The sequence below is a fragment of the Pleurodeles waltl genome, chromosome 3_2 (genome assembly GCF_031143425.1).
Source record: "Pleurodeles waltl isolate 20211129_DDA chromosome 3_2, aPleWal1.hap1.20221129, whole genome shotgun sequence".
In the NCBI taxonomy this organism is placed as follows: domain Eukaryota; kingdom Metazoa; phylum Chordata; class Amphibia; order Caudata; family Salamandridae; genus Pleurodeles; species Pleurodeles waltl.
In genome coordinates, this window is record NC_090441.1 from 31,503,454 (window position 1) to 31,531,050 (window position 27,597).

General features: G+C 45.8%; 1 protein-coding gene across 3 annotated transcripts in view; it reads left to right on the top strand.

The window, feature by feature from the left end:
• The window catches only part of RABEP1 (rabaptin, RAB GTPase binding effector protein 1), a 749,444-nt gene that overhangs the window by 616,055 nt on the left and 105,792 nt on the right, over positions 1-27,597 (top strand). The gene's annotated exons all lie outside the window — the stretch shown is intronic.

Consider the following 27,597-nt stretch of genomic DNA (forward strand, 5'->3'; position numbering starts at 1 on the left):
TTCCCCCTTCAGGTCCTTAGCTCTGGCGCACCCCCCCCCCCCCCAAAATGTATAGTCCCGGTCATTCCTAAAACATAAGAGGAAAAGAAAAACGTCAAGGCACCCAGAAGCGCCACCACTGCTTGGGTCCACTCTATTGGTCAGTCACCAGCAGCAGTCTTCTTTGGAGCTGCTACAATAGACATATGCTCTTGTGCACAGCAGTATGTGACCTGCTATCTTCACTTACAATCTGGATCTTCGAGGAACAGGACCTGGCTCTGGATTCTTCAGTGCAGTCCCAGCCTGTACCAACAGTAACCACACAGGACTGCATCACTTCTGCATTCTCTCTTGGTTCAGGGAAGGTTAGGTTCATGGCAGACAAAGTGCACATACCCATTCGATTGAGAGCTGATGAATCTGGTGTTCTCCATCCTTAGTTCAGACTTCTTCCTCAAGGTTGAGTGTGTAGCTGAAGGCTAGGGAAACCACTCCATTCCTTTCCTCTCTACTTCCATTGTTCGCAGTTAAGCTCCCAGCACCTGAGTACTAGCTCCAATCAATCGCTTCTCTTCTTCCTCTAGTACTGACTGCTAATGGCTTGGAGACTCTGTCCATGGTGACCACTTTGAGTTAGTAAGCCAGTAGTTTGCAAGCGTGTTCAGAAAATCTGTGGCATTTTGCACCATGAGCTGACCAATTAGAAATCCTTAGACAATATGTAACTATCTGCCAAAGGCAGTCCACTTTGTATCCTCATGAATCTCTGAAGTAATTTTGCTGTTGTGATGGGTGCTTAAAGGCAGGGCAGAGATTCGTTCCCAGAAAAAGAGAAAGCCATTGCAATCCAGTCATCACTCAGGCAGGCCAAGATTGTCATGGTGCACGTTTGGCCTGTTAAATTGCCTTGCCGCAAAGCTATGCCTAGGAGGAATAGAAGCTTAGCTTGGCCAAAAGCAAATCAACCTCCTATTTGATAGGAAGAACCCGTTCAACCCCTTCACAAAGATAGCCTCCAGAAGTACACATTGAACACAGTCACAGCAGAATTACTTAGTACCATCCACACATTACTAGCCAGACCATAATTCTCCAGTCACCCAAGGCTTCTCAGTCTTTCATTGCTTTTGCTGCAAGGCACTAACAGCTGTCTCCACTTCGAAGTGAATGAATTGCCACTTCTGTGTATTATCTCACGAGGCTTGCTCGAACCTGGTCAGTGGAGTGTTTTCCATTAACCACAATAGTTGAACCCAGATTATTTTTGATATTTGTCACATCTTGGTTGTGTCAATCAGCTGTACTCTACAGCTTTCCCATCCACCTAGACCATATTTATCCCAGATGGTATCCCTGGAGTTCCTGTTAGGTGCGATAGTTGGTCTCACTAAAATAGTGGTTAAGGCTACTATTCCCAGTATTTCACTGAAGGGAAAGACTGAGTGATTCTTTCTTTCCAGTACTATCCAGTTCAGTTCCTCTTAAAAGTTGAAGATGGTGATTTTGGACGTCTTGGTAACCATCTTGGACAGTAGTTGTGGACATGCAGGACACTTACTATCACTTATCCGACATACATGGGCACAGAACTGCATCAACAAGGGGGTTGACAGGTTTTAGAACTTTACCTAAAGATGTATCTTTCTTCGGTTGGTTAAATTTGTTCACATTGATCACTCCATTCACAATTCTTCCTCTTAAGACCTCTCATGGTTTGATTCTTTGATGCAAAATTCTGAATGAATTTTGCATAGAATTTGCAACACCATACAAAATAAGAATCAACCTGTTCTTTGTTGGCTGAGGCATTAGCATTCATCATTACCTCAACTAGACCTTTGCAAGGCTTGTAATATTTTTTCAAAATAATGTGTCCCAAAAATTCTATCTTCTCTTTAGCAAAACCACATTTCTCCCTGTTAGTTTCTATTCCAGCTTCTGACAGGTGACTAAGAACCTTCCAGAGAATCTTGTCATGTTCTCCTTTAGTATTGCCTGCGATCAGAATGTCATCTTGAAACGCAGCAGCCCACTGATCCTGAAAGTACATTTTCCATGTTCCTCTGAAACATCAAGAGTGAAGACACTAAACTGAATGACATTCTGCAGAACTGGAAAAGAAAGGCTTCTTGTAAGATGTTTGGATGAGGAAGCCAAGATCACTTGGTGATATGCTGACGCTAAGTCTCTCTTCCTGAAATACTTTGTGCCACTAAAATTTGTTAACAAATCATCAACATAGAGGGTGAGATTCAACACCGATTTCCTTAATAATTTCCTTAATGGTGTTATCGCAAATTGCACTCTTAGTTTTCCACTTTTTGTTTTAATGGGCAATGACTTGGGGTAACAGCCAAAGGGAGGGTTCAGATGGTTCAGTCACTCCATCTATACATATTCCCTTCAACTCCTCAGCCAGCTCCTTCTCTCACACTGTAAAGGACATGCTTCAATTTGTGTTTGATGGTGGTTTTCTACCCATCATTGATTTGAATTTATGCTTTAACTGTCTTATTTTTCCAAGATTGCCCCCCAAGCATATTTAATCAAAAGCACGTTTCTGTGTGTCAGCTTCTAAGTCATCCTTCTCCCTCACTAGAAGTATTTGATCTTTTGATCTTGCTTTGAGGGTGATGCTGAATGTTTCCTGGTGGTACCACCCTACTATGTATGTATATACCTCGTTGCAAAATATACCTTCCCTTAAATATTTGTCACTAAAACAGCAAGGTGGCTTCAAAGTATCCTAATCTTCCTTCCTTCATATGAGACTTATCTGTCATCCTCTCAGACCAATTCATTCTAAATAATTCATCTGATCTCATTGCCTTTCTCAGCTGGAATTCACAAGTTAATAGGTTTGTGTTTTTACAGTATTATTGGTGTAAGGGTTAGTGGAGATTTCAGGCCCACCTTTGGCAGCCAAAACTGTTTTTTATCACTGGTGACACTGAACAGAGTGTCCTCTTCTGTTTCCGTAACACTGCTTACTGTACACTTTTGGCTTTGGCAAACCTTTCCAAAGTGTTCCACTTTACTGTATTTCTTACATCCACCAATGCTAGCAGGATAGGGTTGATTTGTTGTGGTGTGGGATGGATACCAGCACCTGCAACAAATATTCTGTAGCCTAAAGAGGTTGGATATGTCTTTGTAGCTCATTTTCTTTTATAACTACCTGTTTTCCTGTTCTTATTCTGTGTATTACTAATCATGCTATCTTTAACTATAGCATCATTTTTGTTTTCTCTCTTGGTAAGTTCTTTAGATGATGATTGGGAAATGTTGATGCTCTTTACAGTACCAGTGGTTTTTACTAAGGATGGGTTTTTCAAAGTCACCAATTTCTCTGATACATATATCCCTGCACCTGAAAAATATCTAGTTTCTAATGAGTGTGCATTATAAAACTTTCAAATTTATGTCTACAACTAAAAGTCTTAGAGCTGCTACATACACATCTATAGATCCGTCCTGGTTTTATTCACATGTGAGAAATTTGTGTCTCAAAGCAACAAGATTGGGTTGGGCATCAAAATGTTTTTCTAGCCTCTTAGCTTCTTGGTATTCAGCCAGTTCATCTTCCCCTTCAGCAAGCTCATAAAGAAGAAGATGCTTAAGAATTAACTGGCCTTCAAAACCTAAATTATATTCAAGTAAGAATCTTTTACATTCAGGACAATTTTGTGAACCACCAACTGCAATTATATAGTTAGTAAAAGCTCTGAACCAAATTTTCCATTTGATGAGTGGTTCACCCGATTGGTGGAGAGAAAGCAGCTTTGGATTAGCACTCTGCATGTTGCATAGGTAGTTTCTCCAGAACGGCAGTCAGTGCTGAACATGTACATTACGTACACCAGTGATTCTTAACTTTTTGACTTTTATGGACCTCCACTTAATCATTTCTGGTAACCAGGCACCCCCCCACACACACACATGCATTACTGGAAGCCATGGACCCCGCCTTAAGTCATTTGGATGATTTGAGCCTCAACACCATTCACAAAAATAGAGAAACAAACATTGACCAAACAAAACAAAAATACACAAATGATTCTATATTTTTATTAATTTACAAATAAAGAGAAAAATGAACTGTTAGCGATTTTCTGCTTTCAACTGAAGCCATATTCTGCATTTGCACTGCTCCCACAAATTAATCTGAGGACACTAACTTAATTTTCAGCCTCCAATTGCAGATTCCTTCACATTTACTTAAGTTATTTTTATTTTTTTATTTTACAGTTCTCTTCTTTATTTACATACACTTTATTAAGCTGTTAGTAAAATATAATTTTTCTAACCAGTCGCGGACCTCCTGATTATATGTTGTGGACCCCCATTGGCTCCTGGCCCACAGGTTAAGAACCATTGACTTACTCTGTTCTTTTTTTTTGTACTGCTAGACCATGTAACAAGAAGAGTTGTTTTTCTCAAAATACAAGTAGTAAGGTACATGTTTGCCTCGTTGCTTAGTTTGTTGCAACATAAAAAATGTATGTCACTGACTTTCTATATTTCTTACCCTAAGATGCAGATACATGCTATTCATGATGCATAGTGATGTGCATGTCGCTGATATTTCTCTGGACATTTGTGTTTCACTGAAAGCAGTCTCTTTTCAAATCCGAAATATGGATATAAATGTGTACATGTCACTGATGGTTTGTGGGACACATTAAACATGCCATCAAGATTAGAGTGCATCACCAAATATTAGCCCACCTTTAAAGTTGGGCATGAATTAGTTTAAAAGTACAGTGTTAACTAGAACTCACACTTTAAAGTACAAATTATGTTGAACCAAGATGACTTCACCTTTCTTGATTTGCGTGTTGTGGACAAATTCAGGCATGTAGTGTGGGCATGCCACTGGAAAACATGCTTTGAAGTACAAAGTACCATGGGATCCAGGAATCTCTGCTGACACCAACCCAACCATCAAAACCAGGCCGATCTGTAGTGTTTGATCGTGGTATCCCCGTAGGCTTTGGAGAGGAGTACCTAACCATCGAGACCAGGCCGATCTGTAGCATTTGATCATACTATCCACCAAGGCTTTAGAGAGGAGTGACACAGCCTGTTGCGAAAAGCCTGGAACTTTCCAGGTTTTCCTGTAATCATGCACGCCATAAGATGTAGCATGTTGTCCAGAAGCAGGCAGTGAGGCATCCCCTCTGGATCCTGGAGGAGACAGAAGACAGATTTCACAGGAAAAGTTCCATCAAGACCAGATACCACACTTGAGTTCTCCACGTTGGGGTCACTACCACAGGGTAGCTGTCTCAGAAGTTGCATAGAAAGTCTCATTATCATTGTGAACAGGGGGAAGCGTACCCCTTTTCTGCCAATCCTGTAAGAAGGCATTGGTTGCCACTACATTGGGATCACGCCTCCAGTTGAAGTACCTGACCAGTTGATGGTGCAGGCGAGATGCAAAGAGTTCTACCATGAATGGGCCTCACCTGACCAGGAGTTCTTGAAAAATAGAGGGTTCAGTTGCCATACGCTCCCATCCTGCCAGTGCTGGGATTGCCAGTCTATTACCTGATTTTCTTCCTTAGAAGGTGTTCTGCTATCACTGAAATGAGGTTCTTGAGGTAGTAGTCCATGGAGCTCTGCGCCAGATCCGAGAGCCTTCTGGATCTCGTGCCTCCCAGTTTGTTGATGTATTGGACCGCTGCCACATTGTCCCTCTACAGAAGGATACAGCATTGAATCTGGTCTTTCGGCCAGCACTTCACCACAAACAAGCCTGCTATCAGTTCGAGGCAGTTATCTGCAACAGTTTTGACAAGGAAAGGGCTTTGGTCCATGAGTAGAATGTTGTCCAATTCTACTATGAGGCGCATGCCTCTGGCTCAGAGGTGTTGCACCGCCGGCTTCATGACCGTTGGTGAAGTGCCACGGTGCCAATGACAACCTGAATGGAAGAGTCATAAGCTCAAAGGTCTGGAGTCACCCCTAAAATTGCAGGAAGCAATGGTGTGGATGGTAGACCAGGATCATAAGGTACGAATCATTTAGGTTCAGGTGCGTCTGGGTCTTAACAAGTAAGTGGAGACCCTCCATTTTGAAGAGGCAGAAGACCAGCCACTCGTTGAACTCCCTGCGAATGATAATGGGGCATTGTCCCAGTCTCTCATCTCCTCTAGGAAGAGATTACTGAGGAATCAGGTGTGGTTAGGGAAAGTTCGGGTTATAGCCCCTTTTGAGAAAAGATTTTTGACTTACACATCCACTAGGGCTGCATCTCATTCTGAGAAGGAAAAGGGGTTGGGGAGGAGAAGGTTCTATTTGGAAACCCTGGATTTTTTGAAGGACCCAGGAGTCCGATGTGTTTGCTCCTAGTTGTGGGCGAAATCTGACAGTCTGCCTCTCAGCCTTACTTACAAGAAGGAGTGTGCACTGACCTTGAGAGGAGCCGTGGCCGCCCCCAGCCCTGGAGATCCCCCTGGAGCCTTGCTGGCTGGGGTAGCCTCTGGTGACGTAGAAGCTTCTGAATCTGACAGGGCCCTACCACTGTCCTTGTTTGGCACCATGGCCTTTAGCGGGAGCTCGATACTGGGATCGGCAGGCCGAGCGCTCCCTGCCACAACTAGTCCTGGTGAAAACCCAGGGTGCAAAGATGCATTTTATAGGTGCCTGATACCGGACTTGGCTAGGAATGTGGCCACTCGGGCATCAATTTCTGGAGTTAACGCCACTTTGCCATCCAGGGACAAACGGGGGGTGAGGGGGTTATTCCACCTGAAGGCAGCTGTGGATTTCCTTCCGTGTCCAGGGTTTCCAGAGTCTCCCTTCTATATAAGTGTCCACTTTTCCTCCGGGCCCCATTCCACCTAGCGGGGGTGCGCAATGTCATTGGGGGTCAAGCATGTCTGACCCCGCATTAGTGGTACCCTTCTCGTGGTAGGACCACTGTCCAGCATGTGCATGGCAGCAGCAGAGACCAGGGCCTGTTAGCTCATTATTCCCATCAGAGGCTGTGGGGAAATCATCCCCCCACGCAGTCTGGTAGAGGGTGGAGTTTCTGACAGATGCCCCTCTGAGGTCCCAGGTTTGGGAATGGCAAGAGGCTCGAACCCTAGGGGTTGGCCATGGCTGATAAAGGCTGTCTTGATTCTATTAAAGCATCGAGGTTGACCCCAGGGTTGTGGGTGCGCTTTCGTTTACACTCCGAAGGGGTTGTCAGGCAACCCTAGAGTTACAGAAACTGGAGGTCCAGAAAGGTCTTCCCTGAGCTGGAGGGGTTTAAAATATTTCTCTGCCATATGCAGAAGCTTCTGCTCTAAGGTCGCTACCTCCTCAGACACAGCCTTATGGATGAATGCATCCATCACCCTGCAAAAGGTGTCATCAGTGGGAAGGTAAGTAATGCTTTCCTCCTACTGCTAAGTGCCTGCAGTGTTCTGCATTGCGAGGGGTAATTTTATGCTGGGATACCCCAGGTAAGTAATAGTTAGCAGCCAATAGGGCCTATGCACGGTCTGTAGCCTGGGGACTCCCAGCTCCCATTGGTTTTAAGGGGCAACAGAAAAACTCACAATCGAATCCCAGCCTGGATCGGTGTCCCTAGAACATAAGCAGCTTGGACTTTAGCTTGAAAGACGATCATGTGTATCCCTGCCGGGATGTTTAGGTGCCAGGCAGCTGGGGCAATTTGGAAAAAAACACACACTCCGGTAATTGATAGGCCCTGCCGGAAGTGCTACTCAATTTCTGTCCATTTAGAGTAAGTGGGTTGTGGCGCCCAGACATGTAACACCCTCATGGATGCATTGTGGATGAAATTGACATCAAGACAACTGTGAAAGAGCATTCCTGTGGCTGCCGTGGAATGGGAAAACAGTGCGTAAATACGAGTATTGGATAATTACACTAAATTACCAAAAAGCGGAAGTCGGGCACTAAGGATGGGCACACTTATCTGTAGGCTCCTTGAGCAGTGAAGAAAGAGGAGGGAGGAGCGTCTTCGCAGGACGATAAAGGGAGATCCTGATGACTGATTGGCTGGACTCTGTGTTCTTTTCTTTTCCCAGTGGTTCATGGGAAAGGTAGTTCATGTGTTATGTTCCTACTAAGTCTGCTGTCAGTAATAAAGTGAAGAAAGAACAGCATAATACTCGTCTCCGGTCCTGACATAGAACTAAGATAGTGGCACATCTGTTGGTTTTCATGTTGACATCAGACTCAGTGGTGTGGGGGGGCGGGTGGGGCGAGAGCCAACACACCCTGAGGAGTTCATTGCTGTACAACAATGACACTTCTTCCTCACGCCTTCTGGAAGGCTATTGTGAGAGGCTCCAGCTGGAGGTGACTTCTGTGGAAGATATATCAAAGTAAATTTAGAAATAAATAGTCTAGTTTATGCTGGTTCACTGAAGCATGTAACAGTGCCTTTGTTAATAATGCTCTCGCAAAATCAGGCTGTTCTACGTGGAGTGTAGAAACACTAGCATGGACACTAGCCAGGTCATAACCATGAAAACCAACAGGAACAGTTATGGGTCAGTTATGCTTCCCACTTTATTCTTTCTACCAAATGCATCTGAGGAAGACAGTTTACATCTGTTGGGCCTATGAAGTGCCCTTAGTTTCTGTACTGATAGGTTTAAGGAGTACCATACTAAAGATCAGCTGGGTGTTGGCTTCCCCATTGAGAAGAAGGGAGATCAATCAAGGATTTGTAAAGCGCGACTACTCACCCGTGAGGGTCTCAAGGCGCTGGGGGAGGGGGTGCTGAGGATCAGTCGAAGAGCCTGGTCTTGAGGTCCTTCCTGAACTGCGATAGGGTGGGGGACTGCCTGATGTGGATGGGGAGGGTGTTCCAAGTCTTGGCAGCAACGTGGGAGAAGGATCTTCCTCCAGCTGTGGTCTTCTGGATGCGGGGGACGTTTGCGAGGGCCTGGTTGGTGGAGCGGAGCGGTCTGGCGAGAGAGTAGAAGGAGAGTCTGTGGTTGAGGTAGGCTGGTCTGATGTCGTTTAGGGCTTTGTAGGCGTGGGTCAGGAGCTTGAAGGCGATTCTGTTGTCGATAGGCAGCCAGTGAAGGTCTCTCAAAAGGGCGGAGTTGTGGCTTTGTCGGGGGCGATTTTGATGAGACGGGCGGAGGGGTTCTGGATGCATTGCAGTTTTTTTTGGGTCTTGGCAGTGGTTCTGGTGTAGAGTGCGGTGTCATAGTTAAGGTGACTGCTGACTAGGGCCTGGATGACTGTCCTGGCTTCGATAGGGATCCACTTGTAGATTTTCCGGAGCATGTGCATGGTGTGGAAGCAGCCTGATGAGACGGCGCTCACCTGTCGGTCCATAGAGAGCGATGAGTCTAAGATTATGCTGAGGTTGTGGGCATGGTCGGTGGGGGTAGGGGTGTTTCCAGGGGCAGTGGGCCACCAGGAGTCCTTCCAGGCGGAGGGTGTACGTCGAGGATGAGGACTTCTGATTTCTCAGAGTTAAGTTTGAGGCAACTGTCTTTAATCCAGGCGGCAACTGCTTTCATTCCTTCGTGGAATTTGATCTTGGTGGTGGTCGGGTTGGTGAGACGATGTCGAGTGCGTTGCCCCTAACGATGGCGGCCAGCGGGGCCATGTAGAGGTTGAAGAGGGTGGGATTCAGCAAGGATGTTTGGGGGACGCCGCAGCTGATCTTGGTGGCTTCCGAGAGAAGGGGTGTGGGGAGTCGGACTTTCTATGTTCTGCCGGTGAGGAACGAGGAGAGCCATTGCAGTGCTGAGTCTTGGATGCCGGCGTTGTGGAGTCGGGTCCATATTGTGTTGTGGGAGGCAGTGTCGAAGGTGGCAGAGAGGTCCAGGAGGATGAGGGTGATGGTCTTGCCTCGGTCGAGGAGGGTACGGATGTCGTCTGTGGCTGTGAGAAGGGTGGTCTCTGTGATATGGTTGCTCCTGAATCCTGACTGAGAGGGGTCTAGGATGTTGTGGGCTTCCAGAAAGGCGGTGAGGAGTTTGTTGACTGCCTTTTAGATTACTTTGGCTGGGAAGGGAAGCAGAGAGGTGGGCCGGTAGTTCTTGAGGTCTATCGGGTCGGCGGAGGGTTTCTTCAGTAGAGGGTTGATCTTGGCATGTTTCCAACTCTCTGGGAAGGTGGCAGTTTCGAGGGAGCGGTTGATGGTATGTCTGAGTTTGGGTGCGATGATGTTGCTGGCTTTGTTGAAGATGTGGTGGGTGCAGGGGTCCGTGGGTGATCCTGAGTGGATGGTTGCCATGATGTTGCGAATCTCATCGTCGTTGATGTTGTTCCAGCGAAGGAGGAAAAGTAGCCCAGAACCAAACCTTCTTCCAATGGATTGTCCTCTGCAGCAAACTGTGTTATGCTTTGGCTACAAAAGAGACTCCCTTGGGACTTGGGGGCCATTCCATTAGAGCAAAGTCTGGGACTATGGGTCTAGCTCAGCGTGTTCCCGATTTTGGACAGTTGCCATATCAGTGAGTGATTTTCTGTCAGTACTTAAACCAGGCAATATTGGGTCAATTCTCAGGACTGCAGAAAGTGTCATTTTGCCCATTCAGTCTTGCAGGGCTTGCTGATCTAGATCAACTCTTTAGATCCATGTGCTTTGAGGGAGCATTTCTTTGATACTGATTCAAAAAGTGAGGAATATGCAGATAGAAGTATCCAACAGAAAAATGTTGCTTATCTTCGGTAGCACTTAGTCTGGTTGATACTCTGTCTACCTGTGTTGTGTAGCCATTTTAGTTATAGCTCCATGCACGTTATTTTAACACACTAGGTCGCTGTGCACTTTAACCTAGATATATTTTATTCAGCTTTGCTTTATTATTATTACAATAACGATTTTTACGGTCTTGTTTTATTTTCATCTATCTAACTGTTTTGCCTAGGCCAGCACTCTGTTCTTCAACAAGACGTTCTTGATCACTCTTTGCTTCATTCAAGGCTGCAGCTCGTTACATTACCAGTGAACGTGGTAGAAGTTTAGTCTCCAACATTCGTAGAAAATACACATCTTTATGTTGGGACATTTTCTCAGAACATCAGCTGTGTTATTATATAAACAGTTCCTTGTCCCTTATACGTTAGAGGGAGATTCCAGCCAGGGAATAACGACTGTAAGCTGATTGCTGAATGCTTTGCTACAGATGCTAACGCAGAACGCAGGCCTTTGCTCAGGTATGGGGGTTGATGTCTTCCCGGGCAAACCTGAAAGGCAGAATTAGAGCTTAACGTGCTGTGCTCAAATTACAACCTTGATAGGAACTAGTCCATCGATCTTGGTGACCATATGATAGTGTTGTTCTTATATTTCACTCTTCTCGTCACAATTTTAATACAGTCATGTTGTGTCGTCCTAGTTATTGCAGCTCACACTTTGCTATCTAAGATGCAGTCGTTTTATTCAACTTATTATTGAAACATATGAGACTAAAGTGCAAATGAGAGAACCGGGTGCGACCTGAGTGACCACGACTTCCCTGAGAAGCCTAGTATGTCATGCGCTCGGCTGCCCAATCATCACTATCCTTTGGTAGGGATGAGGCACTGCTAGTTAGCCGGAGCGAAACCCGGATTGGAGCGACAGTTTTCACCCGCAGTGGGTTGGACTCAGTCTCCCACACCCCAGGCGAATCTGCTGCTCAAAATCCAATAGTCTCATTAGAATTATGAGAGCCTACGCGACACCTGCAGATTCCTCACTCCCTGTCTCCCCTTTTTGTGGAATGCATTTAACATTAATACAGTTAAAAATATAGATTTGATCACTGCCAGTCATCATTTCAATCTTGTTAGCCATTCTCCGTAGTGTGAGAAAAATGAGATAAACTGATCCTAGTGAAGCAGGGGTGGCATTATCTCTGTAGCAAATTTTCTCAAGTCTGGGGTGGGAGGATTCAAGGCGGAGGTTCATAGCACCACTGTGGTGCTGTGCAGGAGCAGCAGAAAGAGTTTCTGGATCCAGTCTGGTGCCTAGACAGGAGGAATCTGTATATCAAATAATTCTGATTACTAATCCCCGCTGAAGTGGGAAAGAGAAAACCCTTCTCTTAGTCAACAGGAATTGCAGCTGATACTGGTAGATCGTGGAGAAAGGTGTGACTCTTGTGGACTTCACACACAACATGATTCTGGATTGAGTACAATGATTCTATTCTTATTTGCACATTGTGCTCTGAAAGTAAGACTGACACCATTAGAGAACATTTCTCTTCTCACCTCACTTGTTGATCCAGAAACTTTGAATACACTGGCTACGAGCCAGTTTATGGCAATACATCTTATGGAAAAAGGATCTGTAATGCTACAGGCCAGACTCCTTATACTATTGATGTTTAAAAATCACTGTAATAACTTCCTCCATTGTTCTAGATACATTTAGAGTGTCTGCTTGTTTCCTGATGAATACCGGTTTAAAGTGAGATTGCAGATAGGATACTATCACAGCGGATTACATCCTTCCATATTATAGAAGAGCTGATAGGAATATTGAAAAGAGTCTGCTGTAGCACAGTCTTCCATGACCACTGCCCCCTCTGTAGTAGATATCGTTTTGACACCCACCCTATGCTAATCCCCAAATGTATTTTTGCCCTCAATTGAGAAGCTACAAGCTTAGCAGCTTTAATACTTGAGTAATATTTTTGTTTAGCTTCTTATAAGGAATATATATCGCTTTATCTAAGTCAAGAGCCATCACTTGGGAGTCTGATGCTAAGATATTGCTTCATATTTTATTTCAGCTGTGCACGTTTGTTCCCTCTCCAGATATCCGTGAACTGAGATTCTAATGATTCTCACCTCTTTTTATTACTTTTTTACAGCTTGAAGCCCAGGTATAAAAATGACCTGGAGAACCACTTTAAGAGCATCCCATAGGGTAACCATTGAGAATTCTAGTGTTTTGTAGTTGGACACGTAATATGTTGTGGCTCCCCTGACCTCTTCTCATATTATGGGATCATAAAGTAAGACATTTTCTGATAGATACTTCGAGATGCAGATTCCTCACCAGGTGAATGCCTCCATGTGCTAGGCTGAACTTGGAGATTTGTTTTCAGCATTGCTACTGCGTGCCAGTCGGTTGTGTGTGGTTTCGTGTTGGCTTTGTCCTGCCCTGGAAGGAACACTGAAGCCACATATGTGTCTTCCTTGCACATTGATGTCAGTTCCTTTCTTTGTCAGCCTTTGAACATGACTCCAAAGTTCGCTCCCTCAACTTTTTCTCATCCTGTTGACAAGTTTTGTTGTTAATTTTCTCTTAGTGTGCAAGGAATCCTGTCTTCTCTGAAGACTACAGGTTTTAAACTTTGATGGGACTGTTACAAGCCGAAGTCTGTGACAGATCTCTACCAGGTATGTGTCTGGTGCCTGCTATCTGCCCACAACTCAGTGTCTTGTGGGGACTACTCAAGGATGAATCCCAGGGTGATTCAGAACTGCAAAGCCAAGCAGTATGTCACAAAGCATCCTCAGATGACACTTACGGACCAGTCCGGTTAAAGATACAGACCCTTTTCCGCTCTCTAGGCTGTTCCCTTCAAATTCCAAGTCACACAGTTATTCTAAATCGAAAAAGAAACAAAAAGTTGAAGCGTGACTATCCCGCTTTCTGCCACCCTCGTCCGACGAAGTTGTATGGACATCAAGGTGCCTCTCTGTCCCGGGCTCCTCCAGAGGAACCGTTCTTACAGATGGTACTAATGCAGCATAAATCTCTGGGTCCATCATCAACACCACCACATGTTAAGTCTTCAAGAAAGCTATGTTGCTCATCTTTAGCACACTTCCTGCTTTCCCTGGTGCCCCTTCGGGCCCAAGAATCTGAGGAAACTCCAGTCGGAATACTGTTGGCAGGTCTGTCCTTGTGCGGCTCTTGGATTTTCTCCAGGGTTGTCCTGACTCCAATTTCGATGCTAACCAGACTCCGTCTTAGTGAAACTAGTCTTACCTCATTCTAATTCAGAGCACCTCTATTACCTTGGATACTTCATATTCCTTTTGCCTTAGACTCAGAGCACAGCCATCGCATTGGTACTGGAGATGAGGGAGATGATACATCTAATTATTATGATGAGGACAGTCATTTATGGAGCGTCAGGGTGCCAGTAGGTTAGACACTTCTGCAGATACTTGGTTGATTAATCCCCCTGGCCCTTACATAGAGGAACCTGCTTCGTTTGCTGTGGTAATTGGAAAAGCTTCTGAAGTTTTAAATCTCCAACATCTGGCTGTTGAAGTCAAGGCTAATGTCCTGTTGGATGTCTTAGATACTGGACAGACTTCAAAAGAACCTTCAGGGCTTCATTAAAGGAACCATGATTAATAAGGAACCATTAAAAAACAATTATTACTTTTCATGAAGCCCTGATGGAAACGCGAATTGGTACTTTGCTGAGCCTCCCTCTTGTCACTAGTCAGCAGCCAGACAAAACAGGCCTACACCTGGTGGTGATCTTCCCTTACTTATGCAACATCCTACGCTTGAAAGCCTGGTGCTCCAGATGTCCACCAGTAGACTCAACCCTAACTCATTCCCTGCTGTGCTTCCTGACAAGAAGTCAAAACTTACAGAGGCATTCAGGAAGAGGATGTTCTCCTCAGCTAACCTTACCCTCCGTTCATTAAATACTAGTTGTCTCCTGGGGCACTAATCATATGCATTGTTAGATATGGCTAGAGAGACCTTACCAACAGTCCCTGAAGACTTCTGCCCCAACCTTGCCCATATTATTCAAGACTTTCTTGATGCAGTGAAGTAAGTCATTGACTTCTTAGGCAAGGGAGTCGGTACAGTAGTGGTGCATCAGCACCCTGCGTAGATGAGATCCACAAGCTTGTCAAGTGACATCCAGGCATCACCAATGGACATGCCATTTCATGTCACCTGTCTCTTTAGAAACAAGGCAGACTCAGCCCATGGGTGTGTTAAGGAAAGCAGGGTCAAAGTGTACTCCCTCTGCCTTTCTGACCTGTGTGGCATTATCCCCAACAGTTTTTTCCCTTCTGAGGCTTCCGAAGGGGTTTGTTGCAAAGATAACACCACGTTCCAGTTTCACAGAAACAGACTCGCCAGTCCTTTTGAGGCTGGTGCAGAGAACGGCTAGCCCCTGAGGGCACTCCTCAGTCCTCTCCCTGACCCTCGCTACTACCACCTTACCACTTTAACTTCCCCTGAGTGGCACATGCCCATCTTGTTGGAGGCATGATAAAGTATTACCTCCATGGGTCCCAGAGCATCACATTGTTATGTTATATAGGATTTATATAGCGCATAGCTGCCCTAAGGCTTCCCAGCGCTTTGCAGCAAAAATCTTGATCAGATAGGTGTAAGGCACTGATGTTAAAACAGCCAGGATTTTAGGAGCCGACGGAAAGTTAGTTCATGTCTGGTCTGCCGAAGAGAAGATGGCAGAGAGTTCCAAAGCTTAGCACTGAGAAAGGCCATAGATGTTCCGCCCCATCTGGCTTTTTTTTATAGGTGGTATCACTGCGAGTGCGGCTGAGGATGACCTCTTAGGTACTGTAAAAAGTAGCTAGGGCCTGTAGGAGCAGGTTGCCCTTAGCGTGAAGAGCTCTTTGAATACAGCAGAGTCTTGAACTGCAGTTGTTGTTCGATGGGAAGCCAGTGCAGGGCTGTGAGGGCAGGTTTGGCCGAGTGATGTCTGGGCAAGTTAAACAGAAGGTGCGCTGCCGTGTTCTGGAGCACCTGCAGCTTTTTATTTTAATTTTATTTTTTTACATATTTTGGTGAGCCTAGAAACAGGGCATTTCCATAATCTAATCACAAAGTGATAAGTGCTTGCACAATGAACCTCTTGGGAATAAATGGGGGAACTTTAAAAACTTTTCTGAGGAGTCTGAGTATCCAAACACAGGTAGACGATGGTTTCATTGCCTGATAGTCCATAGTGAGCCCTGGATCTAACCATACACCCAAGCTCTTAATATCGTCCTTAGGTGGTGGAAGATCGCCTAAAGGATTTAAGATAGGGATTAATTGAGAGAGTGATGAATGATAGCCCATAATCAGTACCCCTGTTTTGTCTCCATTCAACTTGAGCTTACACTCCGCCACCCAGTTGGAGACCGCCCTTAGGCGAGGGTCAAGCTAAGATTTAAAGGAATTCTAAGGGGAGGAAAAAGAAACTACAAGCTGAGTATCATCAGCATAGGAAACCACTGAGAGACCAAAGGGTTCAATTATTTAAAAAGCGTAAGGCTTAATGAAGATCCCTGGGTTGGAGCTTAATGAAGAGCCCTGTCACACTCCCCAAATGCACTTGAAACTGTCCGAAAGAACAGAGCGATCTAGAATCTGAAAATGTCTACCGTCTAAAAATTCTGTGAACCATTTAAGAGCATTTCCAGTGATTCCAGTTTCCCTCAATCTGTGGACTAAGATACCATGATCAATGGTATCAAAAGCTGCACTAAGGCCAAGGAGCACAATTGCAGAAGCTTTGCCCTGGTCCATTCGTTTCTTGAATTCTTCAGTCATTGCTAACAGGGCTGACTCTGTACTGTGGGAGGGTCTGATACCCATCTGAGAGGGGTGAAGGATCTGGCTATCCTCCAATAACTTCAAAAGATGAGTATTCACATGTTTCTCCAAAATTTGTTGCAGCGGTAGGTAACATGGAAATTGGCCTGTAGTTGTTTAACACTGAGGGATCTAGGTTAGATTTTTTTTTAGCAACGGTTTTACAATTGCGTGCTTCCACTGAGATGGCAGGGAACTGCAGGTTAAAGATAGATTTAATAAGTCTGCCAGAATAGGAACTATCGTTGACTCACCCTGAACTAGGACTGAAGGGGGAGAGGGTCTAAAGGGGATCCAGATTTGAGAGTACTTAAAAAGTTCATGTTTGCTTCTGTGGAAAGAGCCGGGATCCTGGTTAGGCTGGTTTTGTTCGTAGCTCCTTGTCCGATCCCTTCCTAGGGGCTATAGGACTGTTTGGGGAAAGCTGAATATATGTCTGCAATTTTTTGGGGCAAAAAGAGCCCAGCTTATTGCTGTGTTCAACAGAGGCTTCTATGTCCTCAGTTTGAACATGAGGACATACTGTTTCTTTAAGAATGCAACAGATTTCTTTGGGGGAGTTAGCTGTTTGTTCTATCTTTGTCGCATTGTATTTACTCTGAGCTGCTTTGATTTCAACATGAAATCGCCTAATTGCATCCCTATATTCTTTGTTAACAGAATTGTCATAGGATTTCCTCCACTTTCTTTCGAGGCGCCTACAATATCTTTTTAGCACTTGAAGCTGGGAGGTAAACCAAGGGGCCCCTTTTTTTGTTTTGCCTGCCAGCTGTCCTCGATGTCAATGGAAGAGTGGCATCAAGGCTGTTGGTTATTCACTTGTTAAAGGTGGCTGTAGAGTCCGCTATATTTCCTTTAAAAATAGGTATTGAGTTCTTTAGGAAGTCCATCCATTCATTGGCATTCACCGAGTGCTACCTTCTATGAGGATGGTATCTGGTATGAGCAGTCTTCACATGTTTTTTTAGAGTAAGAGTCAACAGAATTAACATATGATCTGACCATGCAAGGGGAACGGGGGGGGGCAGGTGAGTCCTTCAAATAGTCCAGCAATGTTATTCTCCACTATTACTTTCAGACCCACTTCACATTCCCCCTACATTGGATCGGCTGCTATTGGATCAATTTGTCCAATTTGCAGATGAGAGATCTGCACACTATATTTGATCAGTTAATAAGCTTTGAGTCTGACAGTGCAGGCAGAGTAAAGAAGAAAACGGACATCAACCATGATGGTGGCACTTTTGTGTGACTTCATCATCAATCCCTGGGCAGGATGAAGCAGATACACCTACTGCAGGCCTGCAGCAATGCTGAGAAAATTCTCCGGCTCCAGTCTGGTGCCTGAAGGTATTCACAAGGAGAAGATCCTGCAGTTACATTGCGTATCCACCACAAAGATCTTTACCCAAGGTAAGTAACCAAAGAGGCCAATAGAGCTATGGACACATCTGTAGTATTGGCTAGTGGTCCCTCGTCCAAAAAGTGATGGTCCAGGTGCAAGCACATGTTTTGTCAGATTGGAGTACTATGTGTAATCGTCCCCCCAACCCCTTTTGTGCTACTCTCTCTCTGGGTCTACTACACCCAGCCCCTTCAATCACTCTCTAAGGCTCATGCTGTCTGTCTCCTCCTCTGTCCTATCTGGGAAACCTTGTGTAGGTAGCTATCCATGACTCAGTTAGTCAGCCCCAGCATCACCTCCCCTTCAGCTAACTCTAATGCTGCTGAAATAGTTGTTTTGAATAAGCTTTCTTGCCCTGTGTGTAGGAATGTAAAGTGTGGCTATAATATAGGTATTGTTGGCTTATTGCATCATTGTCTTCAGCATTCTCCATGCTCTGTCCTAGATATATTCGTTTCCACTCCATTACATTTTTTGCTGCACAGAAGAGCCATCCCTGCCTATACTGAAGTATGCAAGGAGAAGAACTGCAGCAGGAAGAACTTAGATTTCACTTTGATCCCATCTGGCTTTAGTAAATGTGTCTCTTGCAAAAGCTATCTCTCCTCAGTTTCTTTCATCATATTAATAATAGCTTATCTCTTTGCCGGCGCAGTGCTGGTCTCCAAGCAGGACCCACTCTGTAATGATTTTACAGTGACTCTGGTGTAACCAACTCAATCTTTATAGTTGTCAAGCTTTTTCCAATGGTCCATGCCCAGCTTCCAACTCCAGAGGTCCTTTCAGCGTGCAGGCTACCACACATTGTTCCTGTGCTGCTGCCTGCTCTGCCTGCTTGCAAAAAGGCGGCCAACCGATTTGCCTCCCAGGAAGCTTCTAAAGGGCTGTGCCAGGTGTTCAGCTGGTGGTGGGGGGGCATGAGCCTCCTTTGCCTATTACTGTGGTGGAGCTGCGGAGCTACCTTGCTGCTGAAGCTGCAAAGCTGGCAGGTGCCTTGGTTCACAACACTCCACTGCTGGCATTCTCCAAGATGGTGACTGGAGTAGACTAGGATGACTCGAATCTCTGCGCTGAGCTTGACACAGATGCCCCAACTCCACAGACCACCTCTGAAAGTGATGACTATTTTCCCATTTCAGATCAGAACAGCTTTCAGAGAGCTTCACTGGCTTCTAGAGCTCAGAAAATTATATCTGATAGAGACTTCTAGTTGCAGATTCCTTACCTTTGAATTTCCCCAGGCGTCAGACTGGATCCGGAGATTTTTCTTCGAGCAGTACCTCTGCGTGCGGTCAGGTGGCCTTGGTTGACTCTGCAGGCGTCGTTGGTGTTGTGTTCACCATGATGACGTTGCGGTCATATATAGGCGCCACCGCGGCGCGCTGACGTCAGTTCTTTTCTTTTCACATTAGTCTACGCGCAGATCCGGAGAGAGCTATCTCAGTCATTTTTTTACTACGTCCACACTTTTGTCTAACATTTTTGACAAGTTTGTGGATGCGTCGAGAGATAACCCGCAAGACCGGATTCAAGCCCTGCGACTCCAGTCACTGAACTATGTCTGTGATGGATCCGCACCTCGTGTGTCTTTGGTGGCTGGAGCATGATCTTGACCAGAATTCGTGCTCCGAGTGTCGGGCCATGAACCTGAAATCTTTGAGGGAGTGGTCCCTAAAGCTCATGGCTGGCCGACACTCGACTCTGCAGCGCTCACGGTCTCCTTTGAGAGGAAGGTATCGAGACCAGCCACGGAGTCACCACCACTCTTCGTCCTCAAAGTCATCTGGACATTCGGGTCACAAAAAGAAGTTGTCAAAAAAGGGCAAGCGTTCTTCGACTTCTCCTTGTCGCTCGGACAATGTGGCGCGGGAAGAGCTTTGACGCTCTAGGCCTCTGTCATCGGAGCCTTCATCCAGGTCAGCGCCGCGCTTCCCAGACTTCCTGAGAGCCGGAGCCACCCCTGCCCAGCGTAAGGAATTTTATGAGCATACTGACCCACCTTTGGCGCCCTCGAGCACAGGTGAATTGGTGGGGGCCCCCTCGGGTTCGAAGTCGTCTGCTTCGGCCACGGCTCCAGAGGGCCTCTCCAGATCCAATCGCGGATCCGTCCCGATGCTGCTCATGCCACGACGATGTTCCCCGGCGTCGGGTCAAATCCACACTTCCTAAGTCGGTTGGGCCCACAATCGACGTCAATCCCATCCTCATACCTGACGAGCAGGAACAACCTAGCTCAAAGCCGGTTCCATTCTCTGTGGGCTCTCCTGGGCCCAGGCTTAATCCAGACCCTTATTCTTGTGGGTATGGATACCAGGAGAGTATGGAGGGGATGCTGGACCCTTTAGAATACCAGCTTGACCCCCAAATGGACTGGGTGCAGGATTTGGATGATGCCAATGGTCTAGACACCTCCCCTGACACTGGTATGCTCTCTCCTCCTACCGTGGCTATGGAGGAGGGTGCCTCTTATTCCATGGTGGTGAGAAGGGCGGCTGAGGTCATGGACCTTGAGTTACCTTCTGTGGAGGTTAGGCCTTATATCCTAACCGACGTGCTTCAGCTGGGGTCTTCCTCTTCCGATCCTCTTCTTCCCTTTAATGAGGCACTGAGAGATGTCCTTTTGGGTACTTGGTCCAGACCCAGCACAGGGGCTCCTGTGAATATGACGATTGCCCGTCGCCATCAGCCGGCACCGTCAGACCCGAAATTCCTCACCCAGCACCCCACACCTTTGAGCCTTGTCATCCAGGCTTCTTCTTCATCTGGGGCATTCCCTGCCGCATCCCCGGATAGGGAATCAAAAAGACTGGATAATTTGGGGAAGAAGTTGTTTTCTTCAAACAGTCTAGCAATGCGGTCCGTGAACACCGCATGCCTTTTGGGCCGCTATTCCCATACTCTCTGGGATACAGTCTCGCAAGTGCTGCCTTGAGTTCCGGAGGAGGCCCGGACTATCCTTTCCCAAGCCGTAACAGATGGAAGGGATGCAGCGAAGTTCATGATTCGTTGTGGACTGGATACGACAGACTCTCTGGGCAGAACGGTTGCATCGATGGTGGCATTGAGACGCCACGCCTGGCTGAGAACATCTGGCTTTTCAGGGGATGTCCAGCAATCCTTGATGGACATGCCCTTTGATGGCACACGTCTCTTCGGAGACCAGGTGGACTCTGCGCTCAAGCGCTTTAAGGATTCCCGAGCCACGGCCCTGTCCCTTGGCCTCGAGCATGCTGTACAACGCCTGCGCGGCCGGGGGATCCCACGCCCCTGGGGATCAGAGGCCAAAGGGTCACCCTGTCCACCCCCCCTCCCTCCTCAGCCTCCAATCCTTCCTAGTCCGCAGGTACACCAGGAACCAGTTGGCAGCAGGATTCACCATCACCTGCCCCAATGGCAATCCATTACCTCGGACAGGTGGGTCCTCTAAATTGTCCGAAGGAGCTACTCCCTCCCCTTCGAGACACCACCTCCAGCCATGCCACCTTCATACAATCGAATATCGGAGGATCATATGGCTCTTCGCGGGTAAGTCCAAGCCCTTTTGACCAAAGGAGCTATAGAGAGGGTTCTGTTGCCAGAAGTAGGTCGTGGTTGCTATTCCTGCTGCTTTCTGGTACTGAAAAAGGACAAAGGTCTTGGTCCTATATTAGATCTTTGGTCCCTCAACCTCTTCCTCAAAAAGTAGAAGTTCAAAATGTTGACATTGACTCAGGTTCTATCTGCCCTGGATCCTGGAGAGTGGATGATAGCGTTGGACTTGCAAGATGCATACTTCCACATTCCCGTCTTGCCGACCCACCGACGTTAGCTATGATTCGTGGTAGGTCGCGAGCACTTTCAGTTTACTGTGCTCCCCTTTGGCCTTGCCAGTGCTCCTCAGGTGTTCACGAAAGTGATGGTAGTGGTGGCAGCTCATCTACACAAGTTAGGGGTCCCAGTCTTCCCCTACCTCGACAATTGGCTTTTCAAGACGAACTTGCCCCAGACCGTCATCTCCCACCTCCAGACTATGGTGAACCTTTTGCATTCGCTTGGGTTTGCTATCAACGTGCCGAAGTCCCATCTGACTCCTTCTCAGACTCTCCCTTTCATCTGAGCTGTTCTGGATACAGTGCAGTTTCAGGCATATCCTCACGAAAAGCGAGTCCAGGATATTCGGGCTATGATACCAGTGTTTCAGCCTCTGTCCTGGATTTCAGTGAGAATGACTCTGAGGCTGCTGGGCCTCATGGCCTCCTGCATCCTGCTGGTTCAAAATGCCAGATGGCATATGTGGACTCTGCAGTGGGACCTGAAGTTCCAGTGGGCGCATCATCAGGGGAATCTCTCCGACAAGGTCCAGAATCAGGATTGGGTCAAGGGCAGATCTCTCTCCTTTACCCAACCAGATCTTACAGTCGTGACAGATGCGTCACTCCTGGGATGGGGCAGGGATCACAGGTCTCTGGTCTCCTGCAGAAACCAGGCTCCATATCAATCATCTGGATCTCCGAGCGATTCAACTAGCATTGAAAGCATTCCTTCCCTCTCTCAAGGGGAAAGCAGTGCAGGTGTTCACAGACAACACCATCACCATGTGGTATTGTAACAAACAAGGCGGAGTGGGGTCGTGGACCCTTTGTCAAGAGGCTCTTCGCCTCTGGGCTTGGCTGGAACATCAGGGCATTTCCCTGGTGGTTCAACACCTGGCGGGTTCCTTGAACGCCAGAGCAGATGAACTCAGCTGACGATGCGCGGTCCATCATGAAAGGAGTCTCCATCTGGAGGTGGCACAAGGTCTTTTCCTACAGTGGGGAGAACCTTGGTTTTGCGCATTGGAGTTTCCAAGGCGGCACTCGCTCGGCGACGCTTTTTATCGCGAGTGGAATTCAGGCCTCCTGTACGCCTTTCCACCCGTACCACTTCTGCCCCGAGTTCTGAAGAAGATCAGACGAGACTGGGCAAAGTAATACTGGTGGCTCAGGATTTGGCACGAAGAGTCTGGTATCCCGAGCTGTTGAGCCTGGCCATAGTTCCTCCGATCAGACTGCACCTTCGGAAGGATCTTATACCACCACAGCAGCAGGACAGGGTCCTCCATCTGAACCTGTCAACTCTACTTGAGCGGCGACAGTTGACGTCTTTTGACCTGCCACTCGAAGTCTGTGACATTATCTTGGCAGCCAGGCGTCCCTCAACCAAAATTGTATATGCCTGTCGTTGGAAGAAATTTGTGGCGTGGTGCATCGACAAATGTGTTGATCCTCTATCTGCTCCTCTTTCTCAAGTCCTTCTCTTTATTCTTTCCCTTGCCCAGCAGGGTTCCACCTTGGGCACTCTTAAGGGATATCTTTCGGCTATCTCTGCTTTCTTGAGGTTACCAGATCAGCCTTCCTTATTTAAATCTCCTATAGTTGGGAGGTTTCTTAAATGCCTCACACATCTCTTTCCTCCTATCCCTTTCATCATGCCCCAATGGGATCTTAACCTGGTATTGACATACCTTGTGTACCACGTTTGAGCCGCTTCACCACTGCCCTTTACAACTCTTAAATATCAAGACTGTCTTTTTAGTTGCCATTACTTCTGCCCACAGAATAAGTGAGCTCCAGGCTCTGTCACCTAAGCCACCTTTCCTGGCCATACATCCTGACAGTGATACTTCACATGAGGGCTTCTTTTCTACCTAAAGTAGTGACACCCTTCCATGTCGGACAGTCAATCACCTTGCCTACCTTTTATGCACCTTCACATCCCTCTCATGAAGAGGAGAGACTCCACAGTCTGGACCCAAAAAGAGCATTGGCGTTCAATCTTGATCGTACCAAAGACTTCCGGGTGGACTATCAACTCTTTGTGGGATATGTGGGTGCAAAGAAGGGGAAGGCGGTGCAGAAGAGGACCATTTCACAATGGGTACTCTTTTGCATCAAAATGTGCTACACTCTGGCTAAAAAGCAACCTCCCAAAGGTTTGCACACTCACTCCACCAGAGCTACTGCTGCTACCACAGCGCTAGCAAGTGGCGTTCCAGTCCTGGACATCTGTCAGGCAGCGACGTGGGCATCTCTGCACACTTTTACCAAACACTACTGCTGGGAAAATGAGGTCCGGAAGGACGGCTACTTTGGCTTTTCGGTCCGGAAGGACATCTTGGTGTGATCTTGGTACGCAGCCCACCGCCGGGGATGGTATTGCTCGGGTATCTATTCAAAGGTAAGGAATCTGCAGTTAAAGGTCTCTGTCAGATGTAAAAGTTGCTTACCATTGGTAACGATATATCTGGTAGAGACATATTCTAGTTGCAGATTCCTTACCAACTCGCCCTTCCTCCCCGCTCTGCAAACTGATTTGTAGGGACAGGAACTTCCCCTTAAGGGTCCTAGTTTTGGCGCACCACTCTGTGTTCTTCATGGCTCTGCACTACTGGCGTGGAACGTTGTGAAAAGAAACTGACATCAGCGCACTGGGGTGGTGCCTATATATACGACCATGATGTCATCACGGCAAAAACACCTGCGGAGTTGACCAACGCCACCTGACGGCACGAAGAGATACTGCTCGAATAAAAATCTCCAGATCCAGTCTGACGCCTGTGGAAATTCAAAGGTAAGGAATCTGCAACTAGAATATGTCTCTACCAGATATATCGTTACCAAAGGTAAATAACTTGTACATTCAGGCTAATCTACAAATCTTCCAAAGTTGGGAAGGATATTTGGATGAGAACTATCTGCAAAAGTTAATGCGCCTCGAAATGCCCAATCAAAGCTAATCCATCTACACACATAGTGCACCTCTGGAATTAAGTGGCTGGCAGCAGCGGTCACGTCATCATTGTTTCTTTTCTTATTCATTCTGTGGATGCTTCATATGATAGACAAAGTGAATTTATAGAAATAATCGAGGGCTATTGACTTAGTCAGTGTTTGATGCACCTCGACATGGGGCAGAGCTACATTCTACAGCTGTTCGTGGTGTCTATGGTGGGTGGGGCAGAGCAAATGGACCTGGTGTATGAACTCTCTCACCCCTCAATAGAGACGCCCATGGCCCAGTTATATTCCAACAAAAACTAATCGGATTTTCTAAAAAAAAAAAAAACACACGCATAGAAAGATAAATTTTACAGGAGAGGCAGCGCCCTGCAGAAAATTGTGCTATAAAATGATTTTTCATCATCCTAGGTACTTTCACTTTACCATACATACTCTGGAGAGCATGTTAATTTTCTTTACTTCACCAGTTAAAATAGCTAAGGTTCAGATTCACCAGCAGGCCTGATTTGAAACCCGACCTCCCCATTTAATGATTAATATCATTGTTTGTTCCTATGTCCCAGTTCTTGTGGCTTATTAAGAGATTAGAGAGGCATTTCAGTTCACAATGATATATGTCAAGAGTGCCAAGCCAAGCAGGAGGCATAAGAAAGAGAAACCATGCACTGGAAGTAAGTGGTAGGGACAGATTAGTGAATGGTTTACATTTGCCTTCCTGCATTGGCGGGGGTGGTATTTCCACAGTTCTAGTGCGTATATGTCAGTGTATTTGATCTGATTATACGAGAGAAACAAGAACAGCACACATTAGCGAGATTTTAATGCTTTTGAAATTGTCAACTATGCGGTCTTTTCCACCACTACTCTGACTCCAAAGTAGTTCTTGTCTGGGGAAGATTGTTTTTTCTTCAGGTTAGTGTTCAACCATTCTGGTAACTTCCTTGTGAATTGTAATTTTTCCCATGAACAAAGCATCTGTTTTTCCAATATTTGAAATTTTATTTCTTTTCATGTCTTGGTTACCAGACAACTTGGGAACCAAATAGTGTGGGCTTAAAATAACTTTCAGTGGACTTGGAGCCCCAACCCCTGCTTACCATTAGTTGGCTTTGTTGTCCATCTGATTTTCTTGCCTCATCTTGTGTTTGTATCTCCCTTGGCGCCTACCATACTTTTGCCTTGCTGATTTTTATTCTTCTGCTGCCCAGTTTTAGGGAACTACTTTCATTTTTCAGCTAAGGACTCCTTGAGAGTGAATTTTTTCCACTGCTCTACATTGTGTGCTTCTTCCTCACCAAATATCCACCTCAGTCATGCACTGCACATGCATTCTCTTGTGTGCTTCTCTTCCAAATTCCCCCACCTCTGCATGTGATGATCGCTCCCCTCTGCGCTTCTCTCCCTCATTTGCTGCACTCTGTGTGCTTCTCCACCTGCGCTCTGTTGTTTATGCCATCATGTACTTCTACCCCCACCGCCTGTGTTATTCTCTTCCTTATGTGCTGCTTTTTCCCCTCCTCTTCTCTCCTTTCCCACCCATTCCTCCATTGTCCTCTTAGCTCACAGTCTTTTTTATCTTTATTTTCCGTTTTTACCCCAAAAATAATTTATATACCAATCGAAGAGGCTTTCATCATTTCGCATAACTAAAAAATGTAAAAGAAATTGGTGCCTGCTTTGCAACATTGTGCTTTTTTCCTTTTTTTCCAGTGTTGCACATCATTGGCAAACTTTATTGGCAAAACTAATAGGTCTAAAAAGCGAGATCGGTTTCCTTTGATAATGCTTGTTTTAAGAAAGGCTAGTGAGGCATGCTTTTAATTAACAAAGCGCAATACCTATGCATGTGCAACAAAAGCTCTTGAGTAACTCCTTTAGAAGAGGTTTTGGTCCCACCACTATATGGCAAGGTCACCACAAACCAGATATTTAGAAAGAGCCCAGGGACTAAGAGTAACAGAATTACCTTAAAGATCTAGTTGGGGCTGCTTTTTTTTCAGTCTTTGCAAGTTTGACTGTGTGATCTGAAGCTGATACTTTGACTTTCTTGTCCATAATGTTTGTTAGAACATACGAGTGGAGCTTTGTTTTGACTGTGGCCTGAGTTTGGTTGAAGTGGTGTGTGGTTGAGTAGCATTGTTCTTCTCTATCAGGTGGTCATACATTCAGATTTTTCTTTCTGGATTGTATAATATGATTGGTTTTTAATAAGGGAGTTTACTGAATGATTTGAAACACTGTACATGTTATAAGAAACAAAATTGTGTAGTATATTTCAGTTACATTTTAATGCATCTACGCTAGAGTGATATTTTTGGAAGGGCCTTGTCTGATACGCATCCTTCATTATGTCGCAGAGTTTCTCTGCGGTTCTAATGTTTGATGCTTGTGTATGAATAGCCAAGGATTCACATCCATTAGGGCATGTGTAAGTGGCCTACTTATCTTTGTAGCTTTGTGCCATTCTCTATATTTCACTGTATCTTTCTTGTACATAGAGGGCTGATGAGCACTGCCTCACTGAATAATGATAGTGTGCAGTATGAGGCCTGTTTGAACAGTAAGATTTATCCTGAAAATCATGTGTAGAATTGTTGACTTCAGGGAATTAAACTTAGAATTTGCGTTCTTGATTTACTTTCACTTGTGACACCCCCCTCAGAACAAAATCATTTAGAAAAAAGCTTTAACCTAAACTGCTAGGGGTGAATTTTTATTTTTGGCATTAAAATTCGGAAGTATCTCAGTCAGATTTAGCATACCAAAGTTCACTGAGGAGTACATATTTTGTTACTTTGTTGCACACCTATTTCATGACCAGGGAGAGGTTAAATCAGGGGCTAAAATAATACCATTAATTATAACATTTTCGCATATCCTTCCTCTTGTAGGAGACTGTTTTCTAAAGTGTTATGCTTTCGGGAATTGCATAGTACTCT